This window comes from Erpetoichthys calabaricus, chromosome 3 (genome assembly GCF_900747795.2).
Source record: "Erpetoichthys calabaricus chromosome 3, fErpCal1.3, whole genome shotgun sequence".
Taxonomy (NCBI): Eukaryota; Metazoa; Chordata; class Cladistia; order Polypteriformes; family Polypteridae; genus Erpetoichthys; species Erpetoichthys calabaricus.
In genome coordinates, this window is record NC_041396.2 from 24,692,334 (window position 1) to 24,716,918 (window position 24,585).

Here is a 24,585-nt window from a genome sequence, read left to right on the forward strand (position 1 = left end):
TCTGTTCCAAATTGTACCTTAATTTATATTTTCTTTTGTATTCACAGGTATACATTGAATAATTTGCTTTGATTATTTCATATTTTTTATATATTTTTGGGCTGTGAATTAAAAAATGAAAACCATTTTTCTCCTCATATAATATTTTTTTCAAAAAAAACATTTTTTAGCTGTCAATTACATTTTATTGTTTTCACACTATACTTGATTAAATATCAATATTTTATTTTAATGATAGTTTGAATTGTTATTGTCTAATATTAAAATCTGTGTTTTATTGAATATTATTATTCAATAATAATAATGCTATCGTGGGCTGCATCAGGAGTGGGCAGGAAGAGTATAGGAACCTAATCAAGGACTTTGTTAAATGGTGCGACTCAAACCACCTACAACTGAACACCAGCAAAATCAAAGAACTGGTGGTGGATTTTAGGAGGCCCAGGCCCCTCATGGACCCCATGATCGTCAGAGGTGACTGTATGCAGAGGGTGCAGACCTATAAATACCTGGGAGTGCAGCTGGATAATAAATTAGACTGGACTGCCAATACTGATGCTCTGTGCAAGAGAGGACAGAGCTGACTAAACATTAACATTATACAAAGTTATTGTCTGTTATACCTGCATTGTTATCACTCTTTAATTTAATATTGTTTTTTATCAGTATGCTGCTGCTGGAGTATGTGAATTTCCCCTTGGGATTAATAAAGTATCTATCTATCTATCTATCTATCTATCTATCTATCTATCTATCTATCTATCTATCTATCTGTCTGTCTGTCTGTCTGTCTGTCTGTCTGTCTGTCTGTCTGTCTGTCTGTCTGTCTGTCTGTCTGTCTGTCTGTCTGTCTGTCTGTCCATCTAAGGTCATATGGTTTATATGTGGTGACCTGAAAATTCTGTGTATCTTACTGAGTCTGCTGTCAGGTAATGCACAATTCCTATGTTTTCTCTGTGAGAGGCACAGCAAAACCAAGAATTTACATTGGCTTTTGTCATCATCAGACCACACTTGGCGGATCCAGAGAAAACGCCACTACCACCTGCTTCATATTAAGTTTGGTTTAATGAGGCAGTTTGTCAAATTCCTACCAAAAGATGGTGCCTGTTGTGTGTATTTGTGCCAAAGGTTTCTGGGTTTCTCTGAAGCTACATTGAAAGAGGGCATTTTTGATATTAGAAAATCAAGTCCAGATGCATAATTTTATGAATGACATGGAAAAAGGGGCTTAAGTAACAGTAAAGATCCAAATTATAAATAAATTGTGAAAAATGTGTTAGTTAAGTTTAAGGAATTAAGTTGCAACATGTGTCTCAAAGTTCACTATTTAGATTCACATTTGAAATGTGTCACTGAAAATGATGGAGCAGTGAGTTCAAAGCAGGGTGAAAGATTCCATCAGGGTATTTAGGACATGGAAAAAATATACAAGGTAGTGGTAGTGCTGCTGCTTTGCAGTAAGGAGACTGTGGAAGATTGTGGGTTCGCTTCCTGGTTCCTCCCTGTGTGGATAGCGCTTTGAGTACTGAGAAAAGCGCTATATAAATGTAATGAATTATTATTAGTATTATTCTGTGGTGGGTTGGCACCCTGCCCGGGATTGGTTCCTGCCTTGTGCCCTGTGTTGGCTGGGATTGGCTTCAGCAGACCCCCGTGACCCTGTGTTCGGATTCAGCGGGTTGGATAATGGATGGATGGATGGATTATTATTATTATGATTCATAGGGCCACACAGGAAAAAGCTGACAAACGGCGAGCCACCTAGTGAAATTCTGGATCAAAAAAAATGACAAAAACTAGAGCAATACAAGTCAATTAATCTATATTGTTGTTTTCTTTACATATATGTTTAAAAAAATTACATTGACTAAATATTTTCATGTTAAATTGATTTTGGACCATATTGTAAATAGGAATAAATTGTGTAATATTTAAATTTTAATTACATTTCTTTTCAGTTGTAATTAAATGTGAAGTGATGTACACATTCAAATTTTTTTTTATCGCGTTCATGAATGCAATTAAAGGTAACTGCTTATGAGATTAATTTTGAAGACCTGTATTACAATTGTGAATTTATATTGTGAATTTCCCATTGGGATTAATAAAGTATCTATCTATCTATCTATCTATCTATCTATCTATCTATCTATCTATCTATCTATCTATCTATCTATCTATCTATCTATCTATCTACAATACAAACTATCATACCATTTGTGCTGTTCACACTTAGTAAAAGGCAGACTAGATCATTTATGATTGAAATACATTTCACAGATAATGAGTAACTTGCTTTATTTGTAGTTGCTATTATTATTTATGTTCAGTGCCTTTCATTTCTCAATGCACCATTTGTTTATTGTGAGATGATGGTTAAATTCTGAGTGCCATTTTTACCAGGAGAAGCTAAGGTATGTGCCAGGTCTTTTCTTATTTTTCAAGTGAATTTTCTTGTTAGTCAATACTACATGAGTGCATGGCTTTTTACTTTCTTACTGTGACTAATGTTTAATGATGTTATGTAGCACCAAGGTTATGTTTGGATCTTTGAGTGCATCCATTTTTAAACTTGCCAGCAACATCACGCACAAGACAATAACCAAGCCTGCAAGTGGTGCAAATCTGCTGTCGGGCATACTCATGCATTGACTTGCAGTTAATCATAAGGGCATTTTAAAGATGTTGTCATTTGATCTGACATGTGTGATGATGGACTGTGGAAGGAAATCCCAACAACCCAAATGTAGAAAATCCACATGGGCAGTAACTGGGCAAAGATCAAAACTCGGGTCTCTTAAGGGTACATTTTGAGGATACAGCACTAACTTGTGCACATCTGTGTTTCATCAAAGAATGGAGACCTTGCAGACTTTTTTTTATCCCCAAGTCAAAATGCTAAATTATTCCTCTGCTTTATCCTCTTATTTTTTTCTGATTTTGCAATTTCCTCACCAGAGCCACCTAATGTATTGTAAGTATCACTCAATGTATAACAATTGGTCTCCAAAGGCAAGGGATGCACCTGATGAATATTTTGAAATATGTTCAGCTCTTAAGATTTTTTTTACATTAACATCACTGGAAAATACAGCAATTAGAAATATAAAGGATTTAACACATGATTAATCTTACCACCATAAGGAGAACTCTGTTTTCTCTGAGTGCCCCATAACACCCAAGAAATCCAAGAAGGAAGAGAATCACTCCCCCAAATAGGATAACAAAGATTCCACTGTAGACAAGAGTGTTTGTTATCATGATATGATGTAGACCTTTCAAACTAGTTACAACCCAGATTCCAACTCCCAGCAAGGACAAGCCACCAACCTAAAAGTCATAAAAAGAATAAAGAACAAGATTCAACATTTTTTTCCATTGATCCCTTAAGACAATGTTTTCATCTTATTTTAGTCCCATGTACTTTACATTTCATCATCAAAGGATGTATTACAGCAGAAAGTTATAAGGCTGAATACTCTTCCTGACATAAACCTCCTATTACATGTGGGACATAGAGGTATATTGACTTTATTAATATTCCATGTCAAAGAAGTACAGTATATGAAAACCAGGTGGTATAAAGTTTAGGTACAGATGGCAAATGAGGAAAAGAGGAATTACTGTAAGAAGAACAGAAAACAAAGGTAGAAGGTGATGTTTAAGAAAGTAAAGTCAAATGGTAGAAAAGCAGTTATGAGAGCACTAGAACCCAAGAAGCTGCAAGGGTGCTGAAGAATGAAAAAGAAAAGAGGAATGTGTTTAGGATTTGTGAATTGCTTGTAAAATATTGAAAGGAACAACATGATTAGACTGTGGTGGGTTGGCACCCTGCCCGGGATTGGTTCCTGCCTTGTGCCCTGTGTTGGCTGGGATTGGCTCCAGCAGACCCCCGTGACCCTGTGTTCGGATTCAGCGGGTTAGAAAATGGATAGATGGACAAAATGATTAGAATAGAATTAAGGATACTGTACCTGTAAGATGTACATAAAGCATTTGCTGAATGAGCAGAATGAATGGAGTATAAAAAGTGAAGGACCAAGTTGTATTTTTTCTAAAGAGGATGCTGCAAGGCATTTAAAATGACGATGATGGGTAAAGTAGTGGGGCAAACTGGATTGATGTAATAAACTGTGAAGGCAGTTTAAAGATCTGGGGCCTCATGTGTAAACTGTGCGTATACACAAAAATGCTGCGTACGCCCATTTCCATGCTCACTTTGAGATACATAAAAATTAAATTTGCCGTAAAGCTATGGCCGTTTTCATGGAAGCCACACACCATGAGTATGCACTTTTCTGCTCGATTTTGCAAACCAGGGGTCACCCAGTGTCAAAGCATTGGTACTGTTTCTGTGAGGTGTCCCTTTCTTTTTTAGATTCAAATCCATGGCTTTATCAAATACACTGAAATCAATTGTATATCATTTACTATTCCAAATACCATAACTGATTTAGCATTGTTACTCTCAGTGCACCAGTGAGAGTATTTTAACCTGTTTGTTGTATTTGTGTGTGGTATCACAGCTGTACACGTTGAGAGCACAGAGGATTATAGGTTATAGCAGAGGATACAGCTTCCAGGCCCTGGTGGGCACTTATAGTACACACTGCTTCAGGAAAGCCACCAGCATCTGCATGTATTCCACTCACCCATGCCAAAGTCTATTTAAACTTCTAGCGTCCAACAAATGCTTCAGAGCCATTCCTGCATGGACCTCAAGGCTCAGAAACAGTTTCATCACAAGAACTATAAATGCACTAAATCAGTCCATCGAGTTCTCCCAGTAGAACTGTTTGTACTTATAATTACATTTACCTCACAGTAAACTTTCAATAAAACTGTAATATTACATAACCTGAACCACTTTATGAACCATTTGTGCTATCTGCACTATATGTACATGTATATTGTACTTATGCTTTCATATTGTATATTTTACATTGGTTTTTTTATTGTATTATTATTATCATTATTTTTTATCATTTAATAGGAAAATAAGTTTATGGAGGAGTTGCATATTGACTCTCATTGTAGCGTACAATGGCAATAAAGGAATTCAGTCAGTCAGTTAGTCAGTCATTCTCCAACCTGCTACTGTATATCCAAATTACAGAGTCACGGGGGTCTGCTGGAGCCAATCCCAGCCAGCACAGGGTGCAAGGCAGGAACAAACCCTGGGCAGGGCGCCAGCCCACCGCAGGGCACACACACACACACACACACACACACGCACAAACACACGCACACACACACACACCAAGCACACACTAGGAACAATTTAGAATCGCCAATCCACCTAACCTGCATATCTTTGGACTGTGGGAGGAAACCGGAGCACCCGGAGGAAACCCACGCAGACACGGGGAGAACATGCAAACTCCACGCAGGGAGGACCCGGAAAGCGAACGAGGCAGCAGTGCTATTCAATTCAATTTAATAGAATAGAGTCTGTATTTACAGATAATGATGACTGGCTTCTAAGCCTATTTAGATTTCCAAGAGCTATCCTCTTGGAGCTGTACGCACTCTCTTCTATTTCTTCCATTTGCAATGTCTTCTGACAACGTTAAAGCAGGTATGGTAGTTTGCCCATTCTGTGCATCATTTTATTGGTACAGAATGATTACAATACTATTTGTCACACTACTCTTCTCAATAGATTATCTTCGATTGGCATTACCCACACTCCACTAGATTGGTTCAGATCCTACCTCTCAGGCCGCACTCAGTTTGTTCAGCTTAAAACTTTCACATCCGAACCCACTACTGTGCCCTGGGGTCGCTCCTTTTCATTATTTACCTCCTTCCCCTTGGAAATATCTTTCATAAATATAACATTATCTTCCACTGTTATGCTGATGACACCCAGCTCTATCTCACTAGCAAACCTACTGTTTCCTTTCCACCCTCCTCGCTTATTGATTGCATTGCAGAAATCACATCCTGGTTTTCTTCAAATTTTCTTAAATTAAATAGTGACAAAACTGAGGTTCTCCTCATTGGTACAAAATCAACATTATCCAAAACTGATCATTTTTCATTTGATATTGATAATTCCCCTGTCTCCCCTTCCCCACAGGTTAACAGTCTGGGTGACATCCTTGACAGTACTTTATCCTTTCAGTCCCACATCAGTAACATCTCCCAGTCTTGCGTAACATTAATCGTATTGCCCCCCCACTCCCCACACCACTGCTATCCTTGTTCATAGCCTTGTCACTTCTCGTCTTGATTATTGCAATTCCCTTTTGTTTGTTCTTTCTCGTAAATCTCTTTATAAGCTTCAACTGGTCCAGAATTCAGCTGCCCGTATCATTACTAGAACCCCCTCTATTCACCATATCACTCCCGTTTTGCAGCAGCTTCACTGGCTTCCAGTTAAGTTCCGCATTCAATTCAAAATTCTTCTAACTTTTAAGGCTTTCCACAACTTTGCCCCTCCATATCTGTCTGACCTCCTCCATGTTGCCATTCCCTCCCGTACCCTTAAATCCTCTTCCTCCATCCACTTGACAGTCCCCTTCATCTGTCTTACCACTATGGGGAGCAGAGCATTCAGTTGCTCTGCTCCACAGCTCTGGAACTCATTACCATCTGAGCTTAGAAATATTGAATCATTTTCACTTTCAAATCTATACTTAAAACTCATTTGTTTTAAGACTGCTTTTTCTCTTTCATTACAATTGCTCTGTCTGATTTTAATTTTTGTATTTTAGTTTTGTTTATAATCTGTGTTTTATCTATTGTTCGGTGTCCTTGAGTGTTTAGAAAGGCGCCTAGAAATAAATAAAATGTATTATTATTATTATTGCAATCGAGTGAATTAAATTTATAAATGATAGGCAATTAATTTCAGTGTATTTGATAAAACCATAATCATGGATGTAAATATGAAACAGAATGAGAAACTGCACAGAAACAGTAGCACGGCTTTGATGCTGGGTGACACCCATTTGCAAAACTGAGCAGAAACTTGTATATGCACGGTGTGAGGCTGCTGTGAAAATGTGCATGGCTTTATGCCAAGTTTATTTTTTATGCATCTTGAAGTGTGCGTGGAAATGAGTGTACGCAACTTTTATACATGAGGAATGAGGCCCCAGGAGTTGAATGACAGAACTCTACAATGTGATTGTGTGTGAAGAATGGATTCCTAAAGACTGGAAAAGAGGTGTGCTCATTCCAGCATACAAAGGAAAGAGTGATCCATTGTAGTGTGGGTCAATCAAGTGCTCAAAGTTTTGGAGCAGGTAATAAAGGTGCTTGAGAAAGTGCAAGAGAAAATAATCAGGGATCAAGTTAAGGTTAACAAAAGAACCCAGCCACAGGGCTATGATGTTTGCTGATGACATTGTGATCTGTAGCGATAGTAGGGAGCAAGTTGAGGAGACCCTGGAGAGGTGGAGATATGCTCTAGAAAGGAGAGGAATGAAGGTCAACAGGAACAAGACAGAATACATGTGTGTAAATGAGAGGGAGGACAGTGGAATGGTGAGGATGCAGGGAGTAGAGTTGGTGAAGGTGGATGAGTTTAAATACTTGGGATCAACAGTACAGAGTAATGGGGATTGTGGAAGAGAGGTGAAAAAGTGAGTGCAGGCAGGGTAGAAAAGAGTGTCAGGAGTGATTTGTGACATACGAGTATCAGCAAGAGTAGTGAGGCCAGCTATGTTATATGGGTTGGAGATGGTGGCACTGACCAGAAAGCAGGAGACAGAGCTGGAGGTAGCAGAGGTAAAGATGTTAAGATTTGCATTGGGTGTGATGAGGATGGACAGGATTAGAAGTGTGGACATTAGAGGGTCAGCTCAAGTTGGACAGTTGAGAGACAAAGTCAGAGAGACGAGATTGTTTTGATTTGAACATGTGCTGGGTATATTGGGAGAAGGATGCTAATGATAGAGCTGCCAGGGAAGAGGAAAAGAGGAAGGCCTAAGCGAAGGTTTATGGATGTGGTGAGAGAGGACGTGCAGGTGATGGGTGTAACAGAGTAAGATGCAGAGGACAGAAAGATATGGAAGAAGATGATCCGCTGTGGCAACCCCTAATGGGAGAAGAAGAAGAAGAAGAAGAAGAAGAAGAAGAAGAAGAAGAAGAAGAAGAAGAAGAAGAAGAAGAAGTAAAGGTTAACAAAATATTTGGTTTGTCCTTGGTGATAAGGAGCTACAGATGCCTTTGTTGTCAGGCAAATACAGGAAAAACATTAGATTAAAGAAAGGAGAATGCATTATTCATTTACAGATCTGGAGAAGGTGTCTGACAGGATATTGAAAATGTTTAGGAAAAAGTGGGGCTGCACCAAGGATCTGTTCAGTCTTTTGATTTTTGTGATTGAAATGGAGGTGGTGACCAGAGAAGTGCATGGAGGATTTCTATAGAGCACTTGTATGTCGATCATCTTGTTTTGATGATGAAAAGTGAAAGTAAAGGAGAAGATACCGAAATGAAGTGAAAGGCTTTGGGATAAATACAGGAAAGACTAAGGTTATGACTGGAGGCAAAGGGGCAGAGGTGGGTGCAATACCATGTTATGTGTACAATAAAGTAGTTAGGACGAACTCAAATGAATGAACAGGTTGTTGAAATTGAGTGCATTAAGGACAGGGTCAGAAGAGAGCAGTCTGCAGGCAGAAAGTGTACAAGAAGTGTGCAGAATGCTGTAAGTTTAAATTTAAATACTTTATTAGCAACTGAACTTATGGGGAAACTAAGAAATTTCTGATACTTAAGTGACATGCTGAGTGCAGATGGTGGTGCTGGCATCCTATGAGTTATTCCTCCATTATGAATTTTAAAGGAGCCTATTTAGTATTGAAGAGAAACATTTCTGAAAGCTGTATAAGGTGTAGCATGCTCTACAGGAGCAAGATAAGTTCAGTGAAGGTGGAAGATGAAGCACAGCTGAAAATAACAGAAGTGAGAATGATAAATAGATGTGTGGAATGTCATAGAGGGAGAGGTAAATGAATTCTGCTTTATGATAAAGGCTTGGTGTAGAGATACTGCTGTGCTGAGGTGAGACAGACATAGATAGTTTGAACATGTGGAGAAAAGGCAGAGAACAATTGAGTGAAAAGATCCACTAAGATGGAAGTGAAGGGGATGTGGCCCAGAGGAAGTGTGAAGAAAATTGTGGGTGCAGGTAATGTTAGATGATATGAAAAGAATGGGTCTTTACCCCCCAAAAGATGCCAAGGGAAACAAAAATATTTGGAGAGCAAGCAGCTAAACTGTGTAAACCAGATAAATGGTCTGTTGAATCAGTAAAGCTAATTATCACCTTTTTGTGTTTTTGTAGATTTGATTTCATTTTAAACAGATCAATGTTTGTTTATTTGGTAGTATTTTTATACTTTGGTAATGGTGTTCCTAATGCTTGCTGACACATAAAACTTATAATACATAAACCATGCAACAATTAGTCAAAATTTTGACTTTATTTTGTTAACCATACTGGTTTTAACATCTGCAATGTTTTCAACAAATATGTTTTAGCAGTACTGTAACGTTATGTAATGTTACAAAATACAGAAGAACAAAAATTAACCTCCCATCAGTCCTTTTCTTAGTGCAGCGTCCACTGCAGATACTCTGACTATTACTATTATTACTATTATTGTTATTATTATTACTATTATTAGATACTCCTGACTATTAATAATAATGTTACTATGAGAGTTACTGTATTGATACTGTAGAGAAATAGTGTAGCCAACAATGTCATAGATTAATATTATGTTGTATAATGTTGTAGTCTTCCTAGTACACACAATAAAAATATATACATAAAATAAAGAGTACTTACAAAAATAAGTAGGTTAAAAAGGAACATGCTGTATTTTATACAGCCTAAGAATTTATTCATCTTGACTGGATCTTCCTTTATATACAAAAAAAAAATATAAACATTAATTACTAAAAAGTTAAATCCATCCAATCTTTTCTAGTCAGGAGAGCAGCAAAGAAATACTGTATATTTTAGGAAAAAGTACAAGGCAAGAACTGTAACTGAGCAGTACACCATATTGCTGGAAAGATATACTAAATAATAATGGAAGTAGTAAATAATCCCAAGAGCATTTATTTCTAGAATTGCAAATAGAAATTTCTAAGGAGTATGTGAGTGCAGGAAAAGACAATGCAAATAACAGAAGAAGGCACACCAGCCAAGAACATCCACTACCTTCAGTGCCAACATGTTGGACAACAAAGGTGTAATTTAAAAAATATACATTTTCAAATTCTAGTGTAATATATATAAGATATGTTATGTCACAAGATTAAACATTGTTCAACATATCGTTTCTATATTCCATTAGCTAATCTACAGCAGACTCTTTTTCAAAGTTTTGATGTTTAAGTGAGCCATCTTATTAATAATTTAAGGAGGCAGCCGTTTTCACAGCTAAATTTAGCAAATGACACATGTCTTTAAAATAACAGGAATTTACGAAAAATACTAATCTTTCAACCAAAATTAGTATAAATGTACACATTTATGACATTAGCATTTGAATTTAGTTTCTCACAAACCTTGTATTATTAATATTACAAAGTGTTCAGAGAAAAATATGGTGATACAGTATGGCAGTGGCAGTTGGTTCCTGCATTATTTTGCACCCAATCATGACTCAGGGCAGAGGATTGGGGACACACTCATTTGCTAAGCTTAATTTACCAAATTCCATATGCTATTTGAGCTCTCACACTTACTGAGTCTTATCCTTTTCCTCTTTAAGAGCTGTATAACTTCTAATTTTATTATGCTGGGTATATTTGTACATTATTAAGAAGATAAAGAATTACCATAAATGGCTTTCCGAAGATGTGAACAATTTATATATTTCACATAGCAGCAGGAATGGAAAGGGGCATGCAACCCAAGTTATGTAAATGTATACAAATATGTGATTGCTATATTTGAGTATCGCATTAAAAACTTTGAGAAATCTGTAGATATAGTTTAAAGAAGGCATTACAATGATATATTAGGAGTTCGTTTATGTTAAATTGTTTTACTTCAATTGAGGTTTCTACTTTATGGCATCACTATGTTTTTCCTATGTGTCCTATTAATTCACTTTTGACACATTAACTGAGGTTTTGACAACCATTTATAAAAAAATCTTACCGAAAGAATTTTAATAAAATTCTGAAATGATCTGTAACTGTAGAGTTCATTATACTGTTTTAACTTATTTGTTTAATTTTGTATTGAAAATAACAAGGATATTATTTTGATGTCATGTGTGGAAAAAGATTTAATCTTTTGTACTTCAACCCTTGCTTTGAGCTATACTATGTGACAATTTCAAGTATACCTCAGTGCCTATGGAGTTGCTATTGCTAAGGTGGGTTTAGTTTAAAAAGTTCATCAAACATGGTTGACGAGTAGTGCAAACAAGGGTATGACTCTTCATAGAATATTAAATGTTTTTGTGCAGGCACTAACTTAACTGTTAGAGATAGACTGAGCAGTATAGCTATGGGATCATGTAAATAGTATTAATTTATCATTTAGTAATGGTACAAAAGGACTACTTTAGATATGTAAAATCCATCAGTCTGTTTCTGCAAACTAAGGCATGTTACCAAACTTCACATTCTTTCAAATGTATGTTTGACAATCTTATTTAAAAATCTCATGAGTCATCCCACTACTACAAATTGTAAGAGGTAAAACATTGTAACACAACATACGTGAACCAATTTAATTCAATTCAGGATCAATGGGGTCTGGGCACTGTTCTGGCAGTATTGGGAGCAATGCAGAAATTACTCACAGATGAGACACAATTCCACAAAAGAGTGTACTCACATAAAGCGCCAATTTTCATTCATACTGGGCTAATACGGAATACCCAATTAGCATAAAATGCACTCTTTGTGATAACATTAAAAATTTGGTTACCTGGACAAAAACCCCCACGGAGACATAGGAATAATATGTAAACTCTGTGTTTGCATTGAACAAAGCAAAGATTCAAACACAATACCTTGGATCTGTGAGGTTGCGGTGCTAACCACTGCATCATAGTGCCACCACAATAAAACTAAATTTATATACTATAATATATTATATTAAAATTCATATATTATATTATATTATATTATATTATATTATATTATATTATATTATATTATATTATATTATATTATATTATATTATGTATAGTAACTTATATTGATATAACAAGAGATTTCTTCACCCATCCATTTTCAAACTTGCTCATTTCATTTATTTGAGTAATAAAAAAAAAAAACATACCTAATTTAAATATCCACTTCTCTCTGGTGCCAAGCTTTCAAACAGGACAACACTGAAGAAACCCTCTTGGCATCTTATAATCCCAATTACTTGAAAGACAATTTAGGCATTTCAAGTGATGGTAGAATCTAGTGCTATAAATTAGCCCAGTATTTCAATTTATGAAGAGCATCCCTTAGATGGTGTAAAACTGATATTCACACCAAGCAACTTGTAACTCTGCCTGACCACCTTTGTGTTCACAAAGGATGCTCTTTAAGTTATTTATTAAGCCTGCTACACTAACAGTCTTAGCGATTACTTCACACATTTCCGTTATTCAATTCTGAACAAACCCTGTGACAGGACATTAGAGAATTAACCTCATAAATAACTAAACACTTTTGACGTATCCCCAAGTAAATACTTGCTTTAATAGATATGCAGGAAGAAAATAAAACTCAACAAATTTTAACAGGATAAACATTAGAAATTCAGTAAAACAATGCTCAATAACTGCTCAATAACAATAATAAGTTAGGATTTCTAAGATTTACTTTTAAATCCCTGGTTTATTTCCATTTCAGTGTTAATGGTTTTTGTTGGAGAAATCTAAAAATGATCAATTATATATTGAAAACATTGTCTTCTTTGATCTTGTTACAGCATCTATAGGGAAGAGAAAAGTGGTACAGTCAATATGTGGATTGAAGGATACCCAGAAAAATCAAAATTCCTGGACTTTGGCAGAATTCAAACATTGGTAGATACCGTATTTGGTAGCTGTAGTTTAATGAAAATAAATGTGAGATTTTACACATAGAAAGTTAAATATATTAGTTATGATTCCACAATAAGGGAAACTGCAACTTTAAAGTGTACCTTGTAAGGAAGACTTGGGAGTTCTAATGCAGACATTAATCTCTGAAACCAGGCAATGTGCAGAAGTGATTAAGAAGGCTTATATTGTATAATTCTAGGATGCATACAATTACAAGATTTCCAATTAAAGAAGGCCTAAAGGTCTACAATACAGTACATATGTCAGGCCACATTTGGAACACTGTTACATGTCTCCATGTAACAAAATGGACATAAGAATAAAGAAAGTATAGACAAAGCTTAATAGATTTCAAGGCTGTGTGGTATGAGCTAAAAGGAAAAAACTGAAGGAAGTGAATCTTTTCATTTTAAGCAAAAGACTATTAAAAGGTGAAATGACAGAAATGTATATATACAGTACAGTATATATTCAGTTCTGCTTGAGCAAAATTCTTTGGACAGGTGTATGCAGAATAAAATACTATCAGCTCTGCCAGTAGACCCGACCTGCCTGAGTTTGAATGGCACTGCCAAAATCTGAAACCCAAAATAGGTCCCTTACTTCTCCTCTAATGGTGAACAGTCACACAGAATTACATTTTCAAAGACACCTATGGTTTTAAAATTCTTTGCCTGATTACAGTACTTTTACATTGATAGGTATAAATTAATTAATAAATGTCTAACACTTTATCAAAGTGGGGTGCACCTGTTAACTTTCACAATCCAATCAGAAAAGCTAGCGTTATAAGGAAAATGAATAAGTGAGACATTTGCATACATATTGCATCTACCTTCCCAGTCATATTGTCATACCAACTAAGCTGACCAGCACAAAAATATTTATAATTAATTTCCTGTGGAATTAATATCAATCATAGACCCACCTTTTTTTCCATGGGGAACTATAAACCATACCCTACCTAATATGATAGGTGTTTTGCTTTAATTTTTTCATAGGTTTCTAGTATTTTGATAAGACAAAGTGTATGTCTAATGTGGGGTTTCTTACCCTAATGAATCTGATTGGTATGTTTATTTTTCTCTAAAATAAGGCTTTTGAGACGGTGAATATTATTTTATGCTACTCCGTCATGCTGCTTTTGTTTTATTATGGGCGCCATTATTTTCTGGCGTTAGCTTAATCTGATGCTATGGTGATCATATTCAGGATTCTTCTAGCATATATGGCATTTGACATCACCAGAATGACCACTGTGACAGCCTGGGGGCACTATCGCTCCCTTGAACCCTCGGACAATACGCCAGACACCAGATAAAATCCAAAATATTGAATTTATTATTAATACACAGTGCACCAAGCACCCTCCTCTCCACAATACTCATACAATAATCACTACAATAAACAATCCTCCACTCCCAGACGCGTTGCCACCCTTCCACTCAGCTCAGCTCATCTGTCTGGGATTTCCCACAATCCTTTATAGTCCATGACCCGGAAGTGTTTCGCTCTCTCTGTCCATGTGACTAGTAACACTTCCGGGTCAGATAAAAACTCTTCTTCTTCATCCCGGAAATACGTCATTCCTCCTGTCGCTGTGACTAAGACGTACTTCCGGGTTATATGGCATGTAAGAGTCTCTGGGCTTCCCTGCAGCGTCCACTGTTGGCCCCCAAGGTATCCAGCAGGGCTGTAAAGGAAAACTCCACTGTCCATGACTCCCTGCTGGTATTCGGGGCACCTCCATGCTGCAGGGAGAGCTCCACCTGGCGGCCTGGGAGTATTGGCCGGGATAAAAAAACGGCCATGTCCCACACCACATAAAGGCCGGTGCGTGCATATTTAATACATGCATGCTTTGCTCTTTTTCTGACTTATCGCTTTCTAATCTTGACTTCAATTTTTGTTTCCAGGTTCTGGCTTTGGCAGAAGATAGGACTGACATTTAGTTATGAATAGTGCTTGATTTCAGACTAACATTTTACCTCCTGACCCTAGGGTTATACTTTTCTCTTTAAGACATAACACTACCTAGCTTTAACAAGGCATGCTATTTATTACTATTTATACTAGTTTTAGCCACGAAAAGGAGGCACACACTTGTGTTCAGAAATAATCGATTAGATCCTAATTGGATATGAGGAGAAAGTGGCAGGGGTGTGATACACAGTATTACTACTACCACTACCTACCCACTCTGTGCATATCCCTAATCTGTGTAATTGTTATGATATAAAGCATACAGTTTTACAATGGATCCTTTTATTTCCTGTGAGAAACTATACAGTGCATGGCCAAATGCCTGATTCATCAGCAGCTGACTTCTAAATACTGTGTGCATTTAAATTTTGTGTATAAAATATAGCACTAGTTATGATCTTTCTGACATACACAGGAGGGGCCCACCTCAACATCATCCTGAGCTCTAGCTTTGTAAAGAACAGGGAAGTAATGTGTTAATTTCCATGACAGTTATTTATTATCTGCCTGGTAATCAACCAAAGTGTTTGGTCTTTCAACCAGTATAAAATTTAGAAATGTCAACACAGTTCTCAAGCAAGGCGTTGCTTGTTTTTGCACGGAGCTGCCTTACTGATATATAACACTTACAGTGGAGTAAGGTTACCTTCTAAATGGTATAATTAGTCACCTTGAAATTAACAGCATGCTTTGCCTTAATCAATCTTAATCAGTGTGTTTATTTTAATATAAATGCACATGTAATTTGGTATAAAAAAAATTAATGGTGTAAGAGACTTTGACTGTCAATAATTCTTGATCACATACATTTTAAATGACAAACAAAACCTGCTGGAAATGTTTTCCTGCTTGGTATTTACCCTTTCCTTGTTTATTTTTTCATGTTCAGTTTGTTATTCTGGTTATTTTGCTGTTCATTTAGGTGTTATTTATGAGTAGGTACTTCTTGAAAGACTTCTTAAAGTTTATTAAGAGTTAACCATTGTGATTTGTTTAGTTTTGATTTGTAAGTATAATTGAGTGAAGCCTAGAGATGGTACACTCAATTGTTTCTAAAAAAACAGAATGAAGCCTGTATATGCTAATTCTCAAAGGAAATATGCTACATTACAATTTGCTGACATTGCCTAATGGTTTTCTCCAACACATTATTGTTTTGAGTTTTTAGCTGCTTTATTTTAAAACAGACAATGAAATGGGGCACTTTTCTAAAGTCATCATTCTACAGTTCAGCACAATTTGCACAAAGAACATCTGTATGGCAGGGTGATGAGAAAGAAGTCCTTTCTGCACTCATGCCACAAACAGAGTCGCTTGTTGTATGCAAATGCTCATTTAGACAAGCCAGATTCATTTTGGAACAAAGTGCTTTGGACTGATGAGAGAAAAATTGAATTATTTGGTCATAACAAAAAGCGCTTTGCATGGCGGAAGAAGAACACTGCATTCCAAGAAAAACACCTGCTACCTACTGTCAAATTTGGTGGAGGTTCCATTATGCTGTGGGGCTGTGTGGCTAGTTCAGGGACTGGGGCCCTTGTTAAAGTTGAGGGTCGGATGAATTCAATCCAATATGAACAAATTCTTCAGGATAATGTTCAAGCATCAGTCACAAAGTTACTCAGGGGTTGGATATTCCAACAAGACAATGACCCAAAACACAGCTCGAAATCTACAAAGGCATTCATGCAGAGGGAGAAGTACAATGTTCTGGAATAGCCGTCATAGTCCCCTGACTTGAATATCATCGAAAATCTATGGGATGATTTGAAGCAGGCTGTCCATGCTCGGCAGCCATCAAATTTAACTGAACTGGAGAGATTTTGTATGGAAGAATGGTGAGAAATACTTCCATCCAGAATCCAGACACTCATCAAAGGCTATAGGAGGACAGCGTCTAGAGGCTGTTATATTGGCAAAAGGAGGCTGAACTAAGTATTGATGTCCTATCTCTGGTGGGGTGCCCAAATTTCTGCATCTGTCTAATTTTGTTATGATGCATATTGCATATTTTCCGTTAGTCCACTAAACTTAATGTCACTGCTGAAATACTACTGTTTCCATAAGGCATGTCATATATTAAAAGGAAGTTGCTACTTTGAAAGCTCAGGCAATGATAAACAAAAATCCAAAGAATTAAGAGGGGTTCACAAACTTTTTCATATGACTGTACCTCCTTATGGGTAGAGTGGGTGCTGATCTTGTGGTCTTGTATGCATGTTATCATCAAGTTCACACTCGAAACGACTACCAGAGGGCGAACTGGAGGTGACTGCCAGCATTCTTTATGTTTGAGCACCACCATGCCCCTGTTGCTTTTGAAATTAAATGCAGTTGGCCAGTTCCAAGCGTCAACTGGATGATAACATACATACAAGACTCAAGACAAGTACATTAGTGAGTCTTCATTATTTGTTCACTTATTTTTGTTTTTAAAGTTGTGTTTTTTTTTAATTATATTTTTCTCAAACAATTAAAAAAAAATCACTTTATTTCCTTCGCTGGCAACACTGGGTATTTCAGATATGTTAGCTATTTTATTTTTGCTAACTTACAGTGGCTATAATTAAGCAATTAAAAAAGTAATTACAAATTCCATTTAGAGAGCTGGTTTATTTGTCACCAGTGTGTGATCTGTTAGTGATGCAGTCATGGCCGTCACTGCCCAGCCGGCCCCTAGGATCTACTTGGGAATGATTTACTAACAGGCTAGATGTCCTAAAATGGACACTGTACTAGACAGCAGGGGCCCACCTCAGGGCACTGCACAGGGGCCTACACCACTGATTGTAACTGTTAGTAGAATTCTGTACTTGTTTTAATGAGAAGTCAAGCAAAATGACACCTTTAATTGGCAAACTAAAAAGATTACAATATGCAAGCTTCTGAAGCAACTCAGGCTCCTTCTTCTCAGGCAAGATGTAATCTTAGTTGCTTCAACAAACTGCCAGTTGTGAGAAGACCTGCTGACACCTGTATGTGCTGCCAAATAAATATTCCATGCACACAGCAAGCAGACAAAAGCCTTGGAAACAAATACTGAGTTTAGTGCAGTCTGTAGAAAGCAAGAAAAGAGCCATCCGTAAACATATTTTTAAGTTCCCTATTGTTCTAGGTTTCAGCTGAAAGACATTCGTTAACATTTTCCACATTAAAAATTAAAATTCAGCACGATAGACGACAAGCTGAACACCTCTGGCAAAGTATACAGTTATCTCTGATTGATGTCCTTAAAATTTGGAAAATGAATAGACATACAAGTTCAAGAAACCATCTCTCAAGGTAAAACTGAAAACAGTGAACTGATTCTTAATTCAGAATTCACACAAAAGGTTTTTCCGTTTTAAGATGGACAAGTTCGTAAATTCGCCAACGGAAACTGGAAATTGTGACAATTTAAAACTTCGTTGGGCGCGATCTGTTCGAGATATCGCAACGAAAAAAGTGAACTGTCTCGACACATTTCTATAAACATCAAGCGTGACACAGCTCAACAAAATCGGTTCATGAGTTTTTTCCGATAGACATAGGCTTTCGCGGGTATACGACGGCTCAACACGTGGAACTGACGCGTTCACAAAATCAACTCCGGTTTCCGGTGCAGCTTCATTAAGCGCGAGTGGACCGGGAAACTCGCGGGTGGTCACGTGATGCCACGTGTTTGCACTCCTGCGCCTCGCGCCCGCTTCACAGACCGGCATCTTTCGAATTTGATGTGGTTTGTTGCGTTTGTGACTGCTGTGCGATAACTTGCTGTATGTAGTAAGTATTACTTTTAGCCTAATATTCGCATAGAGCCATGTATTTTTAATATGATGCATGTATATAACAGTATGTTTTTGTACTTATAATTTTTTTTCTGTAACGCTGTTTCCAGTGCTTGCACTGACTAATCAGTTTGGTTGTTGGGTTGATTGGAAGCACGGGCTTTTAGGAGATTTGTAAGCCATATCGTTAATATTAATCAAAAAAAGATCCATTTTTAAATCTAACAATCTACACATCTCATTCAAACCACAAGTTTCCAATACGACGGACAAACCCGTTTTTAGGAATTTTATTGTATGCTGTAGACGGCGTTAAAACCAGGAAAACGGCTTGTAAAGTTGGCATGTGTGCGTTACCTTTAGTTACTGTCAGTTTGTCTAATAATCATATGAAGTTTACTTTCGGACGACATATTTAATAATTCTGGACAGAGCAATAAAATATTCAAGATGTCGAGTGGTTAGCATTGCTGCTTCACGGGCCAGCGGGTTACACCGGTTTACCTCCCACACGGTGCAAGTTTGTTTTAATGGCAATTTAAATTAACAACATGGCGCCCAGTCCAGAGTTGACTCAGCCTTGAACCTAATGCCACCTTTAAATCTTACAATCGGCACATCTCATTCAAACCACAAATTTCCAGAACGACGGACAAACCGATTTTAGGAATCTTATTGTATGCTGTAGACGGCGTTAAAACATAGAAAACTGTTTGTAAAGTTAACATTTGTGCGTTATCTTTAGTTACTGTCAGTTTGTCTAATAGTCTTATGGAGTTTACTTTCGGACAACAAATTTAATCATTCAGTCCTAGTGAGTATATAAACACAAGAAACTCCAGTTTCTGTATATCTTGCCTGAACAAGGGTCCTGAGTTGCCTCGAAAGCTTGCATGTTGTAATCTTTTTAGTTAGTCAATAAAATGTGTCATTTTGCTTGACTTCTCACTACGGCCATAGCAATAAAATATACAAGATGTCGAGTGGTTTAGCATTCACGAACCAGCTGGTCACACTGGTTTACCTCCCACACGGTGCAAGTTTGTTTTATTGGCTGTTTAAATTAGCAACGTGGCTCTCTGTCCAGCGTTGGCTCTGCCTTGAACCTAATGCTGCTAGGATACGCACAGGCACCCAAACTGAAACCCAGAATTGGATTGAGACCTTTTATAAGGTTATTACTGTTAAAGGTACAAAGTGAAATTCTTAGTTGCATGTGCTAATCAACATGCAATACTCGCGACTCTCATGATTACTTTGAAAGTTTCAGTATGTCTTCCTTACCTAAAAAAATCTCACAGCATAGTTTTTATTTCTACAAATAAACCTGTCCTTCAGTGGTCAAGAATGTATGTTTGTCTTAAAAAAAAAAACCCAGACTATCGGTTTTCACAACTGCAGATTATTCGTACAACATTCTGTTCTCTGGAAAGTGGCACAAAATGGGCATGGTACCTGATTTGTTGTGTCATTAGTGTTCACAACATATTCCTAGTAGTTTCCTTTTGGTTTTCCAGGAGAGTGCAAGTGTCTCTATTTTGGACTGCAGTTACCCATTTGATTTCCTTTATACTAAACAGTAAAATAACATTTTTTCTTTCTTTGTCCCTGCTTAAGATTAATTTTCTTTTAACTGTTATCAAAAGAGAGTCTTCTTATAGGGTATTGTAGCTGCTGTTTCATTTGGAAAACACCATAACTGATGACCGCACAACATAGGTTGTTTCATTTTTTGAACTTAGTCCATCTTGAAATGTCCACTGCTAAAATTAATACATAGGTCTGCAAAATTAAACTCATAAAAGTTGTTTGTTGTTAATGGTTATTTTTATTGGCATTCATGAACACAATAAAAGGATAGATAGATAGATAGATACTTTATTAATCCCAATGGGAAATTCAAATTGCTGCCATTACATCACATTAAAGTGCAGAATTGAAAAGAAATTAAAATTAGTTAACAAATTACATAGTTCATTAATACATTTAAGAATGTTCTAAAACAATTTAATATGTTCAATGATATATATGTAGAAATAGAAATACATATTCATGGATTTACATATAAGTTCTCTATTTACTGTCACTTTTTAGTTTTTTTTTTTTTTTTGGGTGGTCCGTCATTTGTACACTTTTTTTGTTGTGTTCATCATACTAACATCCAAACGTCCCTAGTGCCTTCTTTCTATGTCCTTGATATCCTGATGGAATCTTTCACCTTGCTCTTTGCTCACCACTCCATGGTTTTCAGGGAAAATTCCAAATGCGAAATCAAAAATTGAACTTTCAAACTCATGTTATAATTTAATTCCTTAATACGTTTTATCACAGTAACTTTATAATTTCGATCTTTATTGTTGCCTAAACTCGTAGAAATGACTTCTTTGAACAATACCCAATCCCCTTTTTCCATCACATTATCAAATTCTGCATCAGAAATCATTTTTCTAATATGAAGTCTGGCAAAAAATGCCCTCCTTCAGTTTAGCCTCACACAAAACTAGAAACCTTTGGCATAAATACTTAAAACAGTCTTCATCTTTTGATAGGGCTCTGACAAACTGCTTCATTAATCCAAGCTTAAAATGAAAAGGAAGTAGCAGCACTTCATCTAGTCCACCATGCAAGGTCTGATGATGTTTTTGGCACCAAGCTGCAACTTTTTCCTAGCTGGCTATTCCCAATGAATGAACTGTATCATTGGCGTGGAATGTGTAGGACCAGACAAGTCTAACAGCTTCAAATGGTGCTACCTGCTGTTATGACTTCATTGAACCATCTTCAATTCTAGCTATATTCTGACCTTGGCATTGAATGGAATGACTGTTTTGCTTTAAACAGATTTTAATATTAGAAACTATTACATTCACACAAAGTATCATTAAAGTAAAGTGGTATTTAATAATAGATAAATAAAAAAGTCTAATTGACAGAAAAATGTGCTTTTTAAAAAATGTTATGTGTTGGAGAAAAAATGTTTCATTTTTGAATGCAGCTTCCAAGAAATATAAAAATCACATGAAATAATCAAAACAATTTTTTTCTGTACACACCTGTGTAATTCTTCTAAATCTATCAACTTATTTGTTGTGGCAGCTGATGCACTAAAGTCCTATATAACCCTGCTCTTGCTCTAATATTATTATTATTATTATTTTTTCCTATATTTAAGCACCTTTCCATGGTTGTCGGTCTCACCTATCTCTGCTCAAAGCTCTAGAGTGGTTTAGGGTTTAGCTGGTGGTATTATTACAATGTGAATTTCCCCTTGGGATTAATAAAGTATCTATCTATCTATCTATCTATCTATCTATCTATCTATCTATCTATCTATCTATCTATCTATCTATCTATCTATCTATCTATCTATCTATCTCGTATTAGACTTTTTTTGTTTGTTTTATGGTATGAATTTCATGTTGAGATTGGTGGTAAGGGTGGACTATACGTGTTTACTGGTTGAGATGGGATTTTATTACAGTTTCATTAGTTTATTTTAAAACATTTTGACTGTTTATTGGTTAAAATCTTTTGTTTAACTACATGACGACTGAAACTGAATCAGCATAACAAAATATGTACAATGTAATTTTATCTAGAACAACATTCTCATCAAGAGTGCTTATAGGCAGAGATAAGAGTAATGGCACAGTATCACATCTTCATACTATCAGTGCAACTATAATAGGTTTGCCATATTTGCATTCTTAGATAATAACATAATGAGCTAAAAGGAAAAAATAGTAATATTGTGTTTAGTGCACAATAGTACAAAATAGAGTAGGTAACAACACTGAAACACAAGAAATACAATCTGTAAAGATGGCACATAAATTTAAAATCAATTAGTATCTCTTCCCATATCCCTTACTGAATATTAGATGTTTTATAAAGGAAAGAGCTAGTTTCAAAGATGTTTGCAAATGAACTTGAAATAGTATATGTGACATTTTTTTTTCTTTCTAATAATGTACCCCATGTGAGGTGTATATTTGAGTATGACTCAATAAACCATGTACTGCAGTGCAACACTGGTTGTTCCTGCAACTTATGCCATACACAGATGGAATTTTCAATTTGAAAGTGATTATTTATATTTCAGTGTTTACTTACAGTCTTTGAAGAGTACCATGTTTTTTTTGTTAATAGTACTGCAGCCTCACCTCTCCAAAAGACTAGGTTTATTCTATGTCCTGCCTAGGTCATTGGTGTTTGCACATTTTCTCATGTCCTGCTTGTTTATGGGTGTGGGTGTATGTGTGAGTTGTAATTGCAACTCAGAGGTTCCGTGTTCAGGATTGTTCCTGTGTCCCATCCAGTGATGAAAGAACATGATTCTGGCTCCTTAAAGTTGAAAGAAGTGAGTTGATTAAATATAAAGATTGAAATAATGCATTTGAGCAGGGCAGTATGAGATATAAGAATTACTACTTTGTGAAGTCTGCTTCTTCAGGTATATTGGTTTACTGTGTTCATATAAACAGACCATATATTGTAACCTAATTAGAAAATCTTCTTCCTATTATTATTATTCTTATTATTCCTGTTCATCTTTTCCCACTTTTATGTGTGGTCAACATTCTTGATCTACCTTCTCCAAACAGCTCAGTCCTGCATCTCTTCGCTAGTCAAGCCTCTAGAGGAAATCTAGCCACCAGGAGGGCAAATGAGCCCATTGGTGCCAGTTCCAAGCCCAAATAAATAGGGAGGGTTAGTGTCAGGAAGGGCATCCTGCTGTAAAAACTATCCCAAACCTTAATGATGGAGTCAATACAATCAGCTTTCAATTAGAAAATAAATAAAGATAAATAAAATAATATTTCTTCTGTTATTAACAGTTATGTAAATGGATATTGACATCATAGGGAAGGATACCTAAATCATGTTTTATAATTTTTTGTGGAAATCATCATAGCTGAATTGTATTATTGTATACATTTCTTAATATTTGATATTGAAATCAATACTCCCATTATTTATATCTTAAAATGTATGTTTTTCTTTTTTCAATTTAATTGAAATGGACCCAAATTATATTGAAGTTTTAGTTTTTTGTACTGGCTGAGTTAGCCAGCATTACCTGGTTGAGTAGGTGGAGTATGATGCTACAGTTGTCTTTTAGCAAGAAAAGGTTAGGAGTGTGCGCTGACACAGAGTGTTGCCACACCCACCACATGATGAACCAATGCAATGTGTGGCACCTCACTACAACACTGGAACAGTGTGAGGTTTTTTTTTTACAGTGTCTGGAGTGTCAGTCCTGCCACCAACCCCCAAGTTTTCCCTGTAAGTTGGAGGATCTGCTTGCAAAGCTGGATGCTGATTAACATCAAGGGTCCAACAGAGTAGAGTCACTTCTGTCGTTTACAGGATTCAAACTGGCAACCTTCTGTCCTAAAAGTCACCACTTTTTAGAAAGAGCATCAAGAAGTTGATTATTTGATATACAGTATCAGGTTTGTTTGGATAAGTAATTTCTAATTTTTCTCAATACTTCATCCAAAAGGTTATTAAGTTGTTAAATGTCAGCTTGTCTGCTTTAATTATACTTTCTTTGTCATTTTTATTTTGGATTTCCTCAGCATTTTATGTGAAGTAGTAATTCCATGGTAGACAGCTTCAGACTTATAAATGTTTTCATGCTGTTTAACTCCTTTATTTACATTTTTATTCTATCAATGAAAAAGTGCAGACACCTGAAAGGAAATGTGTTCCTAAAACAAGGAAAATTATGCCAAGAATCAGTGATACCCTAACAAGTGTCTTGCCCGATAGATTTTAATGAAAACAACTTTGTAACA

General features: G+C 36.3%; 1 protein-coding gene across 2 annotated transcripts in view; it reads left to right on the forward strand.

Annotated features, from left to right (window-relative positions):
• slc25a55a (solute carrier family 25 member 55a) overlaps nucleotides 1-24,585 on the forward strand; it is a 640,168-nt gene that overhangs the window by 180,701 nt on the left and 434,882 nt on the right. The window lies entirely within an intron of this gene.